The sequence below is a fragment of the Rosa chinensis genome, chromosome 3, assembly GCF_002994745.2.
Source record: "Rosa chinensis cultivar Old Blush chromosome 3, RchiOBHm-V2, whole genome shotgun sequence".
In the NCBI taxonomy this organism is placed as follows: domain Eukaryota; kingdom Viridiplantae; phylum Streptophyta; class Magnoliopsida; order Rosales; family Rosaceae; genus Rosa; species Rosa chinensis.
The window spans coordinates 23993688-24012802 of NC_037090.1; the positions used below are offsets into that span (position 1 = coordinate 23993688).

Below are 19115 nucleotides of genomic sequence, written 5' to 3' on the forward strand. Positions count from 1 at the left end.
TCATTTATGCTTTTTGATTATTTAAATAAACTATCATTTATGCTAGTTACTTGGATACATATTTATTTGTTGTTTATATGTATATGAGAGAAAGAAACACTTTACTGGATAGGACAACAAGAATACTATATATGAATATTTGGGATAATGACAACCAAAATAGAAGCAGTTCAGGAAGATTGAAGATAACGATAATTGTCATAGACGTTCATGAAGTTTTTCTCTTAATGACTTTAGTCAAAAGCACATCATAAGATTATTACCCTTCTGATTATTCTTGCATTTTCTTGTGCAGTTCATCTCATCTATACATTTTTCAAGGACCGTCTGAGTTGATACCACCAGTAAGATTTCAATTTACCATTTATTGTTTGAGTTTGTGTATGTTCTTAGTGAAATTCAAATAAGAACGCATCTGTTCATTTGATTTTTATATTGAATTTGTGAAGAATAATGCGAGGCGAATATTTTTTCAATAAAAATAACCTAAGCACTTCAAATGTTGAAGGACGGGATACATTTGCATTTATGGGATGAGTTTCCCAGAACCTCCACTGCTTTCTTATCAAAGTGATGACACTACGGTTAGTTTTTCAACAATATGTTAGTGAGATAAATTCAGGATTTTGCACTATTCAAAGTCTTCGAATCACCCATCACAGAAATAGCATCTACATGAAGGTTCAAAGCATAGCATAGATGCATAAATATATGTACATATGCATTAAGTTCTTGATTTTAAAAGATGTAATGAAAGTGACATTAAAGAAAGAGAAAAATGCACCATCAGTCCCTCAACTCTGGTGCACCGGCCAGTTTGATACCCAAACTCAAAAAGCTATCAATGTGATACCTGGAGTCTTATATTACTATCAACGACATACTTCCGTCAAATTTCTGTTATGGCTCCGTTAAAAATGTCACATGGCAAGCACATGGAGGGGCAAACATGTCTTTTTACCCAAATGACAGACCTAATCGTTTTTTTAATTTATTTCTTATTGACAGAAATATAAAAACCTTTTGATAAAAGAAAAAAAAATAATTAAAACCTAATAGCATTAAACATTATAGATCGGGTAATTTGAAATATAGATCTGGTAATCTTTAGCCTCGAGGGTTGGAGATGGAGTAGGAAGGAAGGATGGACCGGAGTTGCAGATCAAGCTTTCGCAGGTGAGGGAGGGCCCAGATCTGAAATAGGTGATATCGGGTGATGGGTGCTTTGCCGTGGGATCGGAGATGTCTGGTGATATGAGGTCAGATCGAATCTCCGGTCGAGTGTTGGTGATCGGCAACTGGTGGTTGATTGGTGGAGGTGATTGGAGACGGTGTTCAGCGGCGGTTCTTGCGCCGGGCACCGACTGTAGCTCTTCTTTTTCTTGTTTATTAGTATTCTTCCTCTTTTCTTCTTCCTAAGCTTCTGCAAAACTGGGATTGCCCTTTATTCCACCCATTTTCCTTTGAAATCTTGTAATGAGCATGAGATTTGATCTGACCATTTTCCTTTTAAATCGAATCTTGTAACCACCCATTTTCCTTTTAAATCGGATTGCAAACCAAATATTAATCATCCAGTCATCCCTTCCTAGTCTCTTTCTCGTTATGCTCTGTTCATAGCCTTCGTCTTCTGAAACTAAACCAAGCAAATCACCCACTAATCATGTCTTTGGTGGTTGTCTCCGCCAGAAAGTTATTCAGTCTTTTCTGCTGCTCAAACCCGTCCATGGCTTAGTTTATTTCTCCTTCTCCTCGATTCGAATTCTAGCCTTTTTGTTAATTTTGGTTTGGTTTGGTTATGTTATGTTTATAAATTCTTCATCTGGATTGTTTGAATATCATCTCGAAGAATTCAAAGAAGAAGAAGAAATTAACGTCACTTGCTAATGATGTTTGACCTTATGTTTGTATGGAATTTGAGAAGGTTGCAACGCGACAATCTTGGTGAAGATGGATAAATCTGGAAAATGGGTGGTTACAAGATTTGTAAAGGATCATAATCATCCTCTCATTGTTACTGCCAATGAGTTTAGCACAGCAGGCGACAAGGATAAGAAGATAGAGGAACTTATGATGGAATTAGCTCCAGGGTTATTTGCTACTTATGGGTTTGGTTTGTGAATCATTGGAATCCAAACTCATCACCCATGAATGTACAGTACGTGTTGAAGTCTGTTAGAATTGGTTTCTGTTGATTAAAGAAAATGTCCTTTTATTTAGCAAAAAAAAAAAAATATCATCTCGATCCGAATTCTAGCATTGAAATCAATTGTTGGTAGAAGTTGAGGGACATTTTAGTCCTTTGACCTTTTTTTGGAGCCTATGTGCTTGCCATGTCACCTTTTTAACGTCTCCGTTATGAAAATTTGACGGAAGTATGTCATCGGTAGCATTATAAGTGTTCAGGTATCACATTGGTAGTATTATGAGTCTAGGTATCAAATTGGCCGGTGCACAAGAGTTGAGGGACTGGTGGTGCATTTTTCTCTTAAAGAAATGAGCTGAATTATGGTTATTATCAATGATGGCACTACATTTCTTCGAATGGAATCTTAGCCCGCCTCACTTGCTTTATGTACCAATGTGTCAAAGGGATGATTAATTGCTTATCATTTGGTCATATCTATGTAGGAAAAAGGCTTGAAAGTTTTAAGAGAGTACAAGATGCGTGAAGATATTATAGATCAGCAGGCATCACTTCAATGAGCAAGACTTGAAGCTTATAGATTGCTACATACGAAGAAAGAGATAGATGCTATTCGTTCTAAAGACGTCTCTCAAGGTGGATTGACTCAAGGGCAACAAACTCAGATCTCGTGAAATGAACAAAGAACATAACAGGTAAAAAAAATTCCTCAGAACCTATTTGCCAACCTTTATTGCTAGTTGAGAAATGAAAAGAAAGAAAGAAAAAAGGAAAAAAAAAAAAGTCTATTGGGGGGCAATAGAGGTCTGTTAAAGGCCTATTAGGGGGCAATAGACGTTTATTGAAGGGCAATAGACGTTTTAAATTGATGTAAACTTCTCATTTTTTTTCTTTAATCAAAGTTTTATTTGTCAAATTTAAGGAAGATTAGTTCCTATTTCGGTGACAGAAAGTTCTATTGGGGGGCAATACATGGCTGATAGTCTATTGGGGGGCAATACATGACTGATAGTCGTCTATTGGGGGGCAATAGACCTCTATTGCCCCTCTATTAGGGGGCAATAGATGTCTATTGGGGGCAAAAAAACCTTTCTGGTGAGATTTTCAGCAAATTCGGTAGGCGGCCGCCGGTGACCGGAATCCGGCGAAAGTTGGCCGGATTTCTGCGGCCGATGACCGAGCTCCGGCGAAGTCTCCTATGGTTTCTCTCTCTTCCATTTTCTTTCTCTCTCTCTAATTAGTAACAAAGGAGTGAGGGTAAAATGATATTAAAAAAAATTAAAAAATTAAAAAAAAAATCTTAATGGGGTATTAGAGAAGACCTCCTTAGAGTGTTTTGGGTAAAAGGGAATTAAAAAAACTTAATGGGGTAAGTGGGAAAAAAATCTCTAAAAATGGGGTAAATGGACAAAAACCCTTTTCTTTTTTGGGTCAATGCTCACTCAAATTTATTTGGTTCTAGTTAGATCTCCAAATTTGCTCTGTGGACCTCCCATACTTAGTACACCTTTAATCTACTTTTTAAAATACTTGAAAAGCTAAGTAAACCTCCTTATTTATACCAAAATTCCCTTGAACATGAGATACAACAATCTGTTACTCTACTTTTTATCTGTATCTTCAACCACGAGAAGAAGAATGAATTAAAATCACATGATATTACTTTCTTATGAGTAGGTCTCTTCTCCACCAAAATTAATCAGAGGGTTGGTTCTCGATCTTAATATGTTACTGGAATCCCTTTGAATTTGCTAAAAGAAAGATTTCAAGGGTTTTTGGTTGGAAGATCGAATAACAACTATATCATAACATTCAATGAATTTAGTTTAAGAAAAGTCCAAATCAGATTGTTTGAATTTACTTTTGTATTGAGTGATAATTATTATTTTACTGAATTGTTTTACGTAAATCATAAAACTATATAGGCAATATAAGGAAATTCTGGCAAAAAAAATTAATTAAATGTTATATTAGGGGATGTAAGAAGAGTATTTGTTTTCTTTTATTAAAAAAAAAAAAGAGTTTATTTTTTTTTTTCATTTTCTCTCTTTATCCTTATTTGTCTTTTCATATGACGTGACAAAGTCTGTTAATAACTAAAAAGAAAATTGGAGGTCCAAATATCAAAACCACCCAATTTATTTTATTTTTCGGAAGATAATAGTTTTATAAAGTGTCTTTAGCCTAGATGGAAGCTGGAAGACTATAATAGGGTTTAAAATCATAAATATGCAACTAGCTAGTTTGTGTCTTCAATTTATGCATTTCATTCTGTTAAATCATAACATTCACAATACTTCATTCTGATATCTGTATAATATTTCACTCATTAGTTCATAAGTGATGTTTATATGTGTCTGTTGTAAATCGATTAGGCAGATGTGAAATAAATAAGTAGAGAATGTATAGAAGTCAGATATCATCTCTCGCTTGTTGCTCCGTTTCTCCGAAACAAAGAAACATGCAGATTTTCGTGAAAACTCTAACTGGGAAGACCATCACTCTCGAGGTTGAGAGCAGCGACACCATCGATAATGTCAAAGCCAAGATCCAGGTACTCTCTTTCTCTCTCTAATTTCATCTTTTTCATTGATTTCTCTGTTTCTTTCATATCAACCAAATATATCATTTATCCACATGATTTTTCCTATAACACAATTAGGGTGAGGTTTTCTTGTTGCAGTTAGGGTCGTAATTTCTGTATATAATCTTGTTTTCGGGTTTTATTATCATATGGGTTTGTCGTTATCTCAGCCTATGGTTTTTTTTGTTTGGTTGTGTTTTATTTGGGACTGAATGATTTCTGGGTGTTGTGAAGATTTGATAGCTAGGGTTAGGGTTTCTGAGCTATTGGGCCCTGTCTATTTGTTTTTTTAGTTAATATTCTTGTTAAATAAAATCTCTGATTTTTTTTTTTTTTTCCAGAAATTGGGCCTCTTGGCAACGATATAGACTAGATTTTCAATCAATGATTTTCCCTTTCCCACGGCTTAAAGGAGTGATTTTTCATTCCTAATTGTGTGGTTAAACCATTTTGTCATTAGTTTTCTTTCTGTGCCGTCCTATTAGTGTACATGGTGTCTCGTATTGTTCAGCAATTCTGTTGCTGTACAAGAATTCGATCAATGATCAGGTTTGTGTAGTAGCTACTCGGAAAAGTGAACTGATTGATATACATGATGGCAAAAAAGCTTATTGTTATCAAAGAACTACTTATCATGACGAAAGCAGTAGATGTATAATGTGAAATTTTATGATCAAGCATGGTTTTTGGCCTTTGATATCTCCTGTTTCCTTGAAATTATCCTTAATTTACATTTTCCTTTACATGCAGCCATGTAATATACACTTGTTTTCAAGATAAGGAAGGCATCCTTCCTGATCAACAGAGATTTATTTTTGCCGGTTAGCAATTGGAAGATGGTAGAACTCTTGCAGATTATAACATTCACCTGGTTTTGAGGCTGTGGGGAGGAACTATGATTAAGGTGAAGACTCTTATCGGGAAAGAAATTGAGATTGATATTGAACCGACTGACACCATTAACAGAATCAAGGAAAGTGCTGAGGAGAAAGACGGAATTCCTCCGGTACAACAAAGGTACTTTTTTCTCCTTCTCAGATTCAATCTATCGAAAGTTATAACTTACTTGAACTTGAGTTATGTCTGGGTTATAACTTACTTGAACTTGAGTTATGTCTGGTTTTGTACTTTAGTTTGGTTTTCTTTCACCACTATCGTAAGTTGTATCAGCATTGGCTCATTCTTTACTTCAGAAAGGCTCTCATGGTTTTCCGTAGAACTAGATCTGTTCAGTGGCCAACATTATCTTGACCACTGAAGGTTGGTCGACTTATGGTTGACTTTGCTTCAATTCCTGTTTGGAACTATTAGCTGCTCCGCCTCCGTATCTTGGTGACTTGGTTACCATATAATTGGTGTATCTCTATATACAAGGCGAGGAGGCCTTTACAGTTCATTATTTGGTCAAATTTTTGAACATCCGATATTGCCCTTGATATTTCCCACGATTTACAGAGTAACCGAAAGGGGACTGACGGTTCTGGCTTTTGCCGCACAGAGAAAACTACTTCTGTCTTTTAATTCGAGGCAGAGGAAAGGGTTTAGAGCGGTAGGGTTGAATAATTCTGGGTCTTCGGTATTGGAGATTGATGATTAGGGTTCTTGATGGGAGAGATTATTAGGTGGAAAAACAACAAGATATGATTTGCTGTTTCCAGATTTATATCAGATGTTCTGTTGGATTTTGCATCGATTGTATATTTTGTTCACTGTTGTGAAACTATATGGCTGTTGCATGATCTAAGTTTTGAGAATTTGTATTTGAAATAAGTGGTACATTTAACTATCTCTTATATAGAGGAAAGCGTTTTCATATCCATTACAGAATTTTGATGATATGAGTCTTTGGATAACAGAACCATTAAAAACTTTAGCATAATGTCATTCTCCTAGAACACTATATAGAGGAAAAATATTAAACACTTTGAATCATATAGGTCTGAATCAATAGAGTCAAAGATTCTTATCATATATACCTGCTAAGATAGAAGAGAAGTTGTCTAGAAATCTAATCTGATTGGTTACTCTAATACTGTCAAGAAATATAATTTTATATATTTTTTGTTAAGACTACATGGAAATAGGTAACTGCTGAAAATACAAAGAAAATACTTTCCGTTACTATGATTGAACTCATGGAAATACAATTGCTTAAAGAAACTACTTTGAGTTTCTTGAATTTTGCCCCAATTAAATTTTGCTGCACTTTTGCAAAAATTGGGTCAAGCTGTTTAAATTTCTTGATTGATTATTCGCAGGTACCAGCTCTGGAGCACAATGTAAAGAGACAAAAATGTACTAGCAGTGGCTTTTTATGTGCGAAACTGGAATGTGCTAACAGCAGCCATTCAATTGCTGATGAAGGTACTTTTGTCAATGCTAATAAGTCTGAAAGATTGGGGAAAGAGGTTCCACTGAGTAAAGCTTTGATTTGGGGAGGTAGGAGTAAGAGCAAAATGAAAAATCTAATGAGAAGCAAGGCAAGAAGCAGCTCCTTATTTGAGAAATAGTTGCGAATTCTGACTGTTGTAAGTGGTTGAGTAATTCTGACTGTTGTGCCTTTAACCACATAAAAAAGATGGACAATATAAATAATCATGATAATTAAAACAAAAGTTAATTGCACACGTGAGCAATGCACTTCCGCACGCACGTAAGCGTGTGTAGGAAGGCTAGTATGCTCATCAACTTGACAACTGTTTGGGATATCACCTGCATTTTGATTTTAATAGCCTAAGAAGACTTGCTAGAATAAAGTCTTATTAAGCAGCATGATTGCTGCATTGTTATTATTGTCTTATTAATAATTTAATAGCTTCACGTGTTTATAGTACTGGCCAATTTTCAAGAGATCAGCATCTAATGAGTTTTAAATCTCTGCAGGCTGATTTATGCTGGCAAGCAGCTTGGAGATGACAAAACTGCTAGACTACAACATTGAGGGTGGCTCTGTCCTTCCTTTAGTGCTTGCACTACGTGGTGGTAGCCTATAGATTGTATCATAATATTGTATCTATTAATGTTCAGGCAAACTCTTTTGTGAAGGCTTTATCGAGTCTTGATACTCCAAAACATCTGAGTTGCATGACAAGTGGATTACTTTAGACATAAGTATCAGCGTTACATATTGCACTCTACCTTTCTGCTCTGTTATGTTCACTGTAATGCTCTGGTGCTTTTACTTTATACAAGCTTAGCTTCACTTGGGCAACAAATTTTATCAATCTTGATTACAATTGTTTTCTGCTTGTGGATATTCTATAAAACTGGGTGACATGTACTCCATATGCTACTTGTGTGTCTGGAAATTAAATGAAGTATACCTTTCAGAAGGAATGTGATAATTTCTCGAAGTAATGTGATAATTCTACCTATTGTATCTATCTAAGAAGGGAACTGTTATCATACTTGAAAAGTCAATCTACACTCTTTCCAAACTGGCTGATTAGAGTTGAAAGCGTGTGATTCAGAATTCACATTCTCAGAGATGGTAAACTGAAATGATTCCACAATGGAATTATAACAGTATCGTAATCTGGGCGATTGAAGTCACACAGATCTGTTGACTTCTGGTTAATAACGATCTAAAGTTGGCTTAGATTGTTACAACTTGGCACAAGACAGAACTGTTATTTAAGAATGGTGAGAATGATTGTTGATGGTAGCACAGGGAGCAAATATAACATTCATTGTATCAAATTAGAAATTAGAAATTTAAATCAGACTGCTCGTGGTCATTTTCAGAAATAGACTAATAGAGCTGAACATTTATTTGGAAAAGTTGGTCATGCTCTCTCACACAATCAGCAGACATTTTTAACAGCATTTGCATCTCTGTATAACACATTAAACTGGTCCTTCCACCCAATTTAATTTCCAGCTGGTTGCAGAAAGATGGGAAGACATCCAAGTCAAGCTTGGGTGGAAAGACTTCCACACAAGTGTCATCGTTCACCTTGTCAATCTCATAACCCAGAAGAGTAGGGTCAGTGTGTCTGAAGTATTGCCAAAGCCAGAAGACTTCAAAGTCAATCCAACTACAAATCTCAGAAATTTGAATGCGATACCAATCAGAACTCAATGTACTGAAACACTTGATGGAACCTCAAAGCATGCACGCATCTACTATCATTGCGTCTTATTTTTCCTAGTAATTACATAGAGATAGGAGAAGACTTGAAAGTCAAGCCAATCCCAGATTATCTCATGGAGGCATATTTTTTTTTTTTGTCCCCCAATTTCAAGTACCTTCTAAAAGCCACCACAACCATCAACACTTAGTTAAAGCCCTCACTGCATTTGTGCTTGTGTCTAAAAATTTGTTAAAAGAAATGACAATTTTTTACCTCCATCTCTTCCTTTTGCTAATGGTTGAAGGGTGAAGATCCCACATCAAGAAAACGACAAAATAAAAATATAACTTACAAGTGGATGACGTATTCCTAGTTGTACTGAATCCAACACCTAATAGAGACAATATCGGTGCGGTAGTAAGCCACGTACCACACTTCTTGTTGTTTTGCAGTAATCATTGCTTGTGTTACTAACTCGTCCAGCAGTTCACAGCAAGTGTATTGAAGCCCAGCAACAATCACTGTTCCATTTCAAGAAAAGTCTCATATTAGATTCTTCTTCATTATGCAAGCTCATAACTTGGAATTCGAGCAGTCAGTACTGTTGCTGTTCTTTATGGGTAAGTTGCCCCTGAGTTATCAAATGTTCTTATTATCTAGTAAATTCTCAACATACTAAATAACTGAAAAGAAGGAACGTTCTTATTACCTTTGAGCTTTCATCCACCAGCTTAATTAGCTCTGTATTACTGAGACAATCACAACCAAGTCTTCCGAATACGCCAAAAATACACCAGATTAAGGCAATTTCTCCAGACTGAGACGTCTATTATTGCTTTGAATGCATTGACTCATTCATTCTCAAATACACCACAAAAACTATAAAGAAAATAAATTGTTACAATTGCAGCTATCAAAATAATTGATCATGAGAAAAACCTCTTTCCTAGCGTCTCGTTTTTCTTGGAAGTTGCCCATCGATAGAGATGAAGGACTTCGAAGTCAAGCCTGGCACAGATATTATGGACGCATTTTCCAATTCCATGACCTATTAAAAGCCACCACCAGTCCACAACCATTACCAGTTCCCAATTATCACTTTCCCACACCACATTTGTGCCTGCTTAAAACATGCCCACTCTGTTCCTCCGTTTCTTCCTTTTCTTATTCACAACCACTGTTTCTAACCTCATCCCCGCAGTTCACAGCAATTGCATTGAAGCCCAGCAACAATCATTGCTCCATTTCAAACAAAGTCTTGAATTTAATTCTTCCGAATCCTCCAAGCTTATCACATGGAATTCGAGCACCGACTGCTGTTCTTGGCACGGTGTAACTTGCAGCACCAATGGGCATGTTGTCGGACTTGATCTCAGCAGCGAGTCTATCTTCTGCAGCATTGACAATTCAAGCAATCTCTTCCAACTTCAACATCTTCAGAGCCTCAATTTGGCCGATAACAACTTCAATGACTCTTCAATTCCATCTGCAATCGGAAAGCTTGCAAATTTGAGGTATTTGAATTTAAGTGGTGCTTATTTTTCTGGGCAAATTCCCATTGAGGTTGCACGCTTGAAAAGGTTGGTAGTTCTTGATCTCTCTATGCATCATTACTCGTGGAAGGTGTTAGACCTTGAGAAATCGAAGTTTGGCACTGCAATCCAGTACCTTACAGACCTTACAGCGTTAAAACTTGAGAACCCGAATTTAGGCACTTTAATCCAGAACCTTACAGAGCTTACAGAGTTAAATCTTGAATCTGTAAAGATATCAGGACAGGGGAGTGACTGGTGCGAAGCCATATCATCTTCACTGCCAAATCTGAGGGTGTTGAGCTTGTCTTATTGTGGTCTTTCAGGCCCTATTTGTGAGTCCCTTGCAAAGCTTCAATCTCTGTATGAGATTGACTTGTCATATAACTCCTTCTATGCTCCAGTTCCAAGATTCTTTGCCAATTTTCCAAACTTGACTTACCTGAGTCTTAGTTATTCCTACTTGCTCGGAACATTTCCCCAAGAGATCTTTCAGATACCTTCCCTACAAACCATTGGCCTTTCTGGTAATGGTGTTCTTCATGGTTCCTTTCCAAAATTTCCAAACAATGGGTCTCTTCGATACTTAATTGTAGATGGGACAAGTTTTTCAGGTGACCTGCCCAACTCTATTGGAAATCTTAAGATGTTGTCAAGTGTATATCTTTTAGAGTGCAATTTCACAGGATCAGTTCCCAAGTCGATTGAAAACCTCACACTATTGGCTGACCTGGACATGTCCGGGAACAGATTTAATAGTCCCATTAGTTCTATTCACTGGGAAACCCTTGTTAATCTGGAACGCCTCGATTTGAGCAACAATCAACTCTATGGGACTATTCCTTCATCTGTTGTTTCTCTTCCCAAACTGGAAATAGTAAGACTATCCCACAATCGGTTCTCGGTTATAGAAGCTCCTCTTCCTAATTCCACTTCTGCTTTATCTTCTCTGGACCTTCATTCCAACAAGCTTCAAGGCGAGATACCTAATTGGATTTTGAGTCTCAAATCTCTTAATTCCCTTGATCTTTCTAACAACTCCTTGGTGACTCTAGAAGCTCCTCTTCCTAATTCCACTTCTGCTTTATCTTCTCTGGACCTTCATTCCAACAAACTTCAAGGTATCCATTCCTCATATTCCTTCCTTCAGCTTAATTACTTGGGATTAGCTTCTAACAAGTTGATAAGATTCCCAGACTTCTTGAGAAATCAATCCCATTTAACCAACTTGGACCTCTCAGACAACCAGATTCAAGGACAGATACCCAATTGGATTTGGATTTTGGATTCTCTTCAAAAACTAAATCTTTCTTGTAACTCCTTGGAAAGTTTAGAAGCTCCTCTACTTAATTCTACCTATGTTCATGATCTGTCAGTGGTTGATCTTCATTCAAACCAGCTTCAGGGACATTTCCCCTTGTTCTTCAGCAGTAGGTATCTAGATTATTCAAGAAATAATTTCAGCTCTAGTATACCGACTAACATTGGTGACTTCATTTTTACTCGGTCTTACCTTTCTCTTTCAAGCAATAACTTCCACGGGGCCATTCCAAAATCAATATGCAACGCAAGTGGTCGGGTTCTTGATCTGTCCAATAATTCCTTAAGTGGAAACATTCCCCAATGCTTGACTCAATCACCTCAGCTTTCGGTCATTGATTTGAAGAGAAACAACCTGAGTGGCACAATTCCCGATAATTTTCTCAGCGGTTGTGAGCTACAAACTCTAGACCTCAGTAACAATCAAATACAAGGCCAGTTTCCGAAATCTCTTGTCAACTGCTCAAGTTTAGGGGTTTTAAATCTTGGAAACAATCAGATAACAGATACTTTTCCATGCTTTTTAATGAGCTTATCTACCTTGCGTGTCCTTGTTTTGCGGTCCAACAAGTTTTATGGAAGCATTGGATGTCCCAAGACCAATGGCACATGGCCTATGCTTCAAATAATAAATTTAGCTCACAACAATTTCAGTGGTGATATGCCACGAAGATTGTCACTGACATGGCAGGCTATGGTGTCTAATGAGGATGATTCTCCAACTAACCTTGGATTTTCTGATCAGCCGTGCAGGAATAATCTATTTTATATGACTGATAAATCTTGTCTTTTGAATAGTTTTTTTCAAAGAGGTTTTGTTTATTATTATAGAGATGCAATTACGACTATCATCAAAGGTTTGGAGTTGGATTTTGTTAAGATTCTAACTATATTCACCTTGATTGACTACTCCTCCAACAAATTCAACGGATCAATACCTGAGGAAATTGGAGAGTTGAAATCACTATATTTCCTCAATTTATCCGGTAATACTTTCACCGGAAACATCCCATCATCATTTGGTAAGATGCGGAAATTGCAGTCCTTAGACCTCTCAGAGAACCACCTGAGCGGCCAAATTCCACCGCAGCTTGCAACTCTCACCTTCCTTTCGTCCTTGGATGTCTCATATAATCAACTGACGGGAAGGATCCCAACCGGCACTCAATTTTCAACATTTCCAAATACCTCCTTCGAGGGTAACAAAGGATTATGGGGGCCTCCTCTGACATGGGATACAACAATCGCATTGCCACCTCCAAAGTTTAATGGAAGCTCAAGTAATCCGAATTCTGGAGATGAGATTGATTGGAATATTATCAGTGCTGAAATTGGATTTACATGTGGGTTTGGAATTGCCGTCGGGTCACTTTTGTTTTGCAAGAGATGGAGGAAATTGTATTACAGAGCTATGTTTAACATCCTGTTCAAGATATTCCCTCAGCTGGAACACAGATTTGGTAATCACAGAAGGCATGTTTACATTAATCAAAAGTATTGGAGACGTTTAAATGGTTAGGCAGACTAAGCATGCAGCTCAACTCAATTATGCCGGAGACTCCCCTGGTGTTTTTTCTCTGTATTTTCATCACAAATAATGTAATTGTTTTTTCTTTTGTCGTAAGGTTTTTTTTTTTTTTGGTCTGGTGTCGTACTCTATGTTGTAATCGTTCTTGCCATGTAATCACTTTACGTTTTTAACATTTACGAAATATTGTGTAGTGTGAGCATGTAATTGCTCTGTTTTGTTTCAATTTTGTTTTTGAGTTGGTTTCTGCAATTTGTTTCCTGGCTTTTGTTTCGAAAACTTGGCCCTTCAAAGTTCAAATTGCCTCAATTTCTTGTGATTGCGGAATTATGAGGGCTAAGAAATCTGAAGCTAATTGCCTATCTCTCTCTTACTTCAAATTTCCTAGGTTGGGTTTGGTATTTCTGATTGGGTATGTGATTTCTGGGTCATTCAATATTCAATGTATTTGAAAATTGAATTAGTTAGATCAAGAATTGATGAGTGATGGTGATTCATGTCCGGCCAGATTTAGTGCCACTGTTAATGCCGCTCCTAGTGCAGCTGCTAATACCGAGAGTGAGAATAGAGAAGAACAAGCTCCAATGTGGCAATTTGGTGGCTTTCATTTTATTTTATTTTTTGGGGTCAAAGCGGTGGTTTTGCTTGTCAAGATAGATATGCTACTTGAACAAACAGCATAATTTTGAAAATTATTGATACAGTGTGATGGTATATTCAGGTCCTGAGAAATCAAAACTACAGAGTTTTGAAATTTCAGTTTTCCGTTTTCTTTTCTATGTGTTCTTAAAGAACAAACACAAGTAATTTGATTGTGCGGGAGGAGCAATTTGCTGTTCTAAAAATAAGCTATTTGTTTTTGATTTGAGCGTTTTTCATTCGCCTATCGCGTAACAATCAACACGGTCATCAAAGATGGGAAGTATTTACGTCCCGGTTTATCGTACCTCGGGGATTACGAGCTAGCTAGGAATCCTATGGTTCTAGGTCACCAACAATCACTTGCACAAATAAATAAAACTAAAAAAAATGCTAAATAAGGCACCGAGCCTCATTCAAGCATGACTTTGCATCACACAAAATCACATAGACGGCCTTGCACCAAGCAAGGCCTATATAGGGCCGTGAAACACACAAAAGTGCTTGTAATGCTCACGCCCACATGGATTTACAAATGAATGGTAGTGGGAAAGTCACAATATTTTTGGATTTTCATAAATGATAAATAAACTAATTAACTACAACATAAAAATGAGATAGATAGAAGGATGGGATGCATCGCATCAAGGGTCACCATGGAATTCAAGGTTCTCCACACAAATCTAAATTTATATGGAATGATGATGATTAATTCATATGATGCTTCAAATGTTTTGTCGGATTTCCATTTAGCATTAAGAGGTCGAAAAGAAAGCTAAATTGATTGTCATAAAATAGTAGTCAAACCCTAAGCAAAAACAAGAAGAAGAAAGAATACTTAGTTTTTGGCGACCCTATACTAGTCTTAAACCTTATGCCTTGTTAGGGCCATAAGTGCTCAAAACTAAATGCTTTATGTTTCGACAATCGATTGTAACACACTCTAGCAACCATCACCACAAATAATAAGGTCGAAAAGAGTACTTGTGATAACAATTACCCTACTCAAAAATTCCGAATACTATTCCGACAATCAAGGGTAATAATACTCAAAATTGGGTGACTTGAGAACCACAATCTAAGAAATCCAAATGGAAATAGAGATATGCAATGGGCAAATTAATTCCACCATACTTATGCCATAATCTAAATTGAAACATAAATTCCCCAATTTAATATTCCAATTCCAACACACCAAACATAGATTAAGGAGGGGAAAACCTAAACCATACATCTAGAGTGAAGAAATTAAAGCAAGAGTACACAAATCATATGAATAAACATCAATTTTATTAATTCCTCAACAAAACCATATAAAACTAAACTTGGGTTTCAAAACCCTAAAACCATGAGAGGTCACACACAAGTATATATCAATACACATCAAACAACACCATAAGCAAGAAATAAGAGAGAGAAAGAAGAGGGAAAGAGAGGAGAAATCCATGAAATTTAAGGCAAAGCTTGTCACTAGCTATTGCCATAACTTCATGGCTTCTCTTGCTACCCTTATAAAGCCATGGTGTAGAGATGGTGGCCTAGATACCGGAAATATATGTGCCTCCTCCTTGTGCAAGCTTACATGTGAAGAATGGGGGATGAAGAAGAGAAGAAGAGGTGAGAAGGGAAAGAAATCCCAAATTCGGCCAAAAGGCCTAGGGTGCTGAAAAATGGGTCTTAAGCTTGTGAAATGTGTGTGCAAAGGTGCTTAAATATCCCCTTGGGTTCAAGGGTCAAGATTAGACTTGTACCCTAGATCCAAGGGCTCAAAAACAAGTAGAAAAATGGTAAAATGAAAAGACTAAAACAACCTAATAAAAAAATAGAGAATTAAAAGTTTAGAAAACATTTTAGAAAATATAAAGAAAACCGGAGGGCAAAAGTGTAAGTGGGTGTGTGCCTAGTGTGAACACAAATAAATATCTTTATCCACATGTGTGATGTGTGTGAGATGTGGTTCACTATTTATTATTGTCATTACATCAATTTTGAATTTGAAATTTAAATACAAAGATGTAATACAAATGGGCTTGGGTCTTCACTTGTGTGCTATTGGACCAAATTGTTGGTTGACCCGATGGTCAACCAGTTGACTTTTTGCTTGAATTCGCTACTTCTATCGTCTTTTTCCTCTCTTGACCATAATTTCCTACAAATGAAGAAAACAAAGTAATAATACAAAATAATGCTTGAGTATTCGCTAATTTCAAGGTAATTAGGGCTAGAAACATACGTAAATCCGTGTGAATCAGTTTTATTATTTTTGCTTTCTCAGTAACCAAATGTGGATTTACAGTTTCATGAACTCCTGGTTATTAGTTAGCTTAAACAATGACGAAATTCTCACTTTTAGGGTTTTGTGAGTTTTAGGTGAAATTTCTTGTTCGATGTCGGTAACTTTTGTCATGTACAATTTTCGTCTCCGTCCATTGAAGTTTAACTTAATGTTTTATTCCTTTTGGTTGATGTTAGGTTTGGCAACAAGGTGCTTGAAATGGCTACAGCGACCCACCCACCTCCACCACCGTATTATAAGCTATACAAAGATTACTTGCAAGATCCCAAATCTGCTCCTTCGCCGTCGCCTCCAATTGAAGGGACATACGTCTGCTATGGTGCTAATTACACTGTAAGCTTTTCCTATTCTTTACCTTCTACTCCACATTTATATACAGACTGTAAATTTGATATCTGAAAGTTGCTTTGTTGTTTAATCTTTGGATATCATAAGTATTGCCATAACTAATTATATTGTTTAATTATCGTCTGGAAAATGTAATGCGTCATTTAGTTCCTTAATCCAGGGATGCAAGGTTTTGATTTTTGACTATTGAGTTTTGGATTATCCTTAAACAAAATAAGCTTATTATTCTAGATTAGTGTATTAACGTTATCAATGTCTGATTTGATCTCCATTATTTCCTTATAATTTATTCCTAACAAAGTTTCATGTTTATTTTATATAGACGGATGACATGCTTCCAAGCTTGGAAGAACAGGGAGTGCGTCAACTGTACCCAAAAGGCCCAAATATTGGTATGTCTACCTCCGGGCTAGTTCAACCGTTCTCTTCTTTCTTTCTTTCTTTCTTTATTTGCTTTTTGTTATTGTTTTGTTTAAGAAGAAAGAATCTTTATTAAGACAAAAGCTTAGTGTACATGCAGTGGACAAGTAGTTCACACTAGTTTAGTGTTTGTGTCCTGTGAAAACCTACATTTGATACGTAGGAATTGATTTGAATATCTTGATTCAATCACCTATATAGCAGTTTCTCCTTAGGGTCAGTGGAATTAGGTAATTAGTATTTTTAATAAAAATGTTAATAAGACTCTTCTCTGGTAAGATAGGACACAGATACTACGTTGGGAATCTTCACTTGTGTTACGAGGCTGAGAGGTATTCAAATATGTTACATATATAGAAAATTCTGGGCAGGAACTAATGAATGTAAAGGCAAGAGAAGTAGCAACCTTTAGGAAATGTTCATCCACATCTCCAACTTATTAACCTATTTTTTCTAGCCTTTGGGAATGCACGCATCCATACTAGCTGTTGTCGTGTTGATAGATCAGGTATTGATGGCCAAACTATGATTACCCGAAATAAGGAACTTCTGGAGAATGTATGAATTTCTTCACTACTTGCGGGGATTGCTATAGTAGTTTTGTCTGGTTTAGTTAGAATTATTATTTGAGATAATTCTCTGCAAGAAACGAATAGGAAGTTAGGAACTACAAGTTTGTACGTTGGTGTTTCTTCTAGTTTTACATGTATGTATGTTCTTACTCAATGATCAAAGCCCCTTAGACAGTCATCGTCAATGGCGGTCTCCGAGGAAGAGTGCTCCTCCGCCAACTCCAGATCATCCTCGTCCTCCCACCTCCAGCAGCTCTCACTACCTCTCCAAGTGCCTCCTCCGTGGCACCGCCATTCTTCAGGTCCTAAAAGGTCACATCCGCTTCCCCAACTCCCACGACATTGTTTTTGGCAAGGTTCACCCCCTTCTCTCTCCCCGTTCTCGTTTTAGTTCTGATTTTAGTGGAATTAGAAACAGAGATGATCTGATATGTGATTCTTGACATTTCAGGAGAAATCGATAGTGTTATCAAAGAACTAAGTATCATGACGAAAGCAGTAGATGTATAATGTGAAATTTTATGATCAAACATGGTTTTTGGCCTCTCTGATATCTGCTGTTTCCTTAAAATTATCCTTAATTTACATTTTCCTTTATATGCAGCCATGTATTATACCCTTGTTTTCAGGATAAGGAAGGCATCCCTCCTGATCAGCAGAGATTGATTTTTGCCGGTAAGCAATTGGAAGAAGGCAGAACTCTTGCAGATTATAACATCCAAAAGGAGTCAACTCTTCACCTGGTTTTGAGGCTGAGGGGAGGAACTATGATTAAGGTGAATGCTCTTACCGGGAAAGAAATTGAGATTGATATTGAACCGACTGACACCATTGACCGAATGAAGGAAAAGGTTAAGGAGAAAGAGGGAATTCCTCCGGTGCAACAGAGGTACTTGTTTCTCTTTCTTCTCATATTCAATCTATGTAAAGTAACAAGTTACTTGAATTTGAGTTATGTCTGGTTTTTTTACTTTTATCTAGCTTCAGTATGCATTAAACGTTTTTAAACTGAACTCTTAGTTTAGTTATTTTTCATGCCTTATATCATCCATGGAAATATAACATTGTTTATGCTTTGCTGCCTATTGAGTTTCTATGAATTGAAAAAGAAGAAATGTCATTGATCTGTTCCAGAGATTTGGTTGCAAATGTGGCAGTGAGCAATGCATTGGTTAGTGTTTGGTTGTTTTTCACCACTATAGGAAGTTGTATCAACATTGGCTCATTCTTTACTTCAGAAAGGCTCTCGTGGTTTTCCGCAGAACTAGATCTGTTCAGTGGCCAAGATTATCTTGAACATTGAAGGTTGGTCAAGTTGTGGTTGACTTTGTTTCACTTCCTGTTTGGGACTATTAGGTGCTCCATATCTTGGTTACCATATAATTGATGTATATGCACAATAACTTGACAACTGTTTTGGGATCTCACTTGCATTTGATATTAATTACTTAAGAAGACCTGCTAGGATAAAATCTTAATAAGCAGCATGATTGCTGCTTTATTATTCTTGTCTTAGTTGATAGCTTCACGTGTTTATGGTACTGGCCAATTTTCAAGAGATCAGCACTAATGAGTTTTAAATCTCTGCAGGCTGATTTATGCTGGCAAGCAGCTTGGAGATGACAAAACTGCTAAAGACTACAACATTGAGGGTGGC

General features: G+C 36.7%; 1 long non-coding RNA gene and 1 pseudogene across 1 annotated transcript; both read left to right on the forward strand.

Moving 5' to 3' along the window:
* Window positions 1-4603: 4603 nt before the first annotated feature.
* Window positions 4604-19115, forward strand: part of LOC112192206 — a 253426-nt pseudogene continuing 238914 nt past the window's right edge.
* Window positions 6122-7984, forward strand: LOC121052203. The gene is made up of 3 exons (XR_005808400.1): window positions 6122-6352; window positions 6989-7094; window positions 7614-7984. It is a non-coding gene; the product is annotated as an uncharacterized LOC121052203 (long non-coding RNA).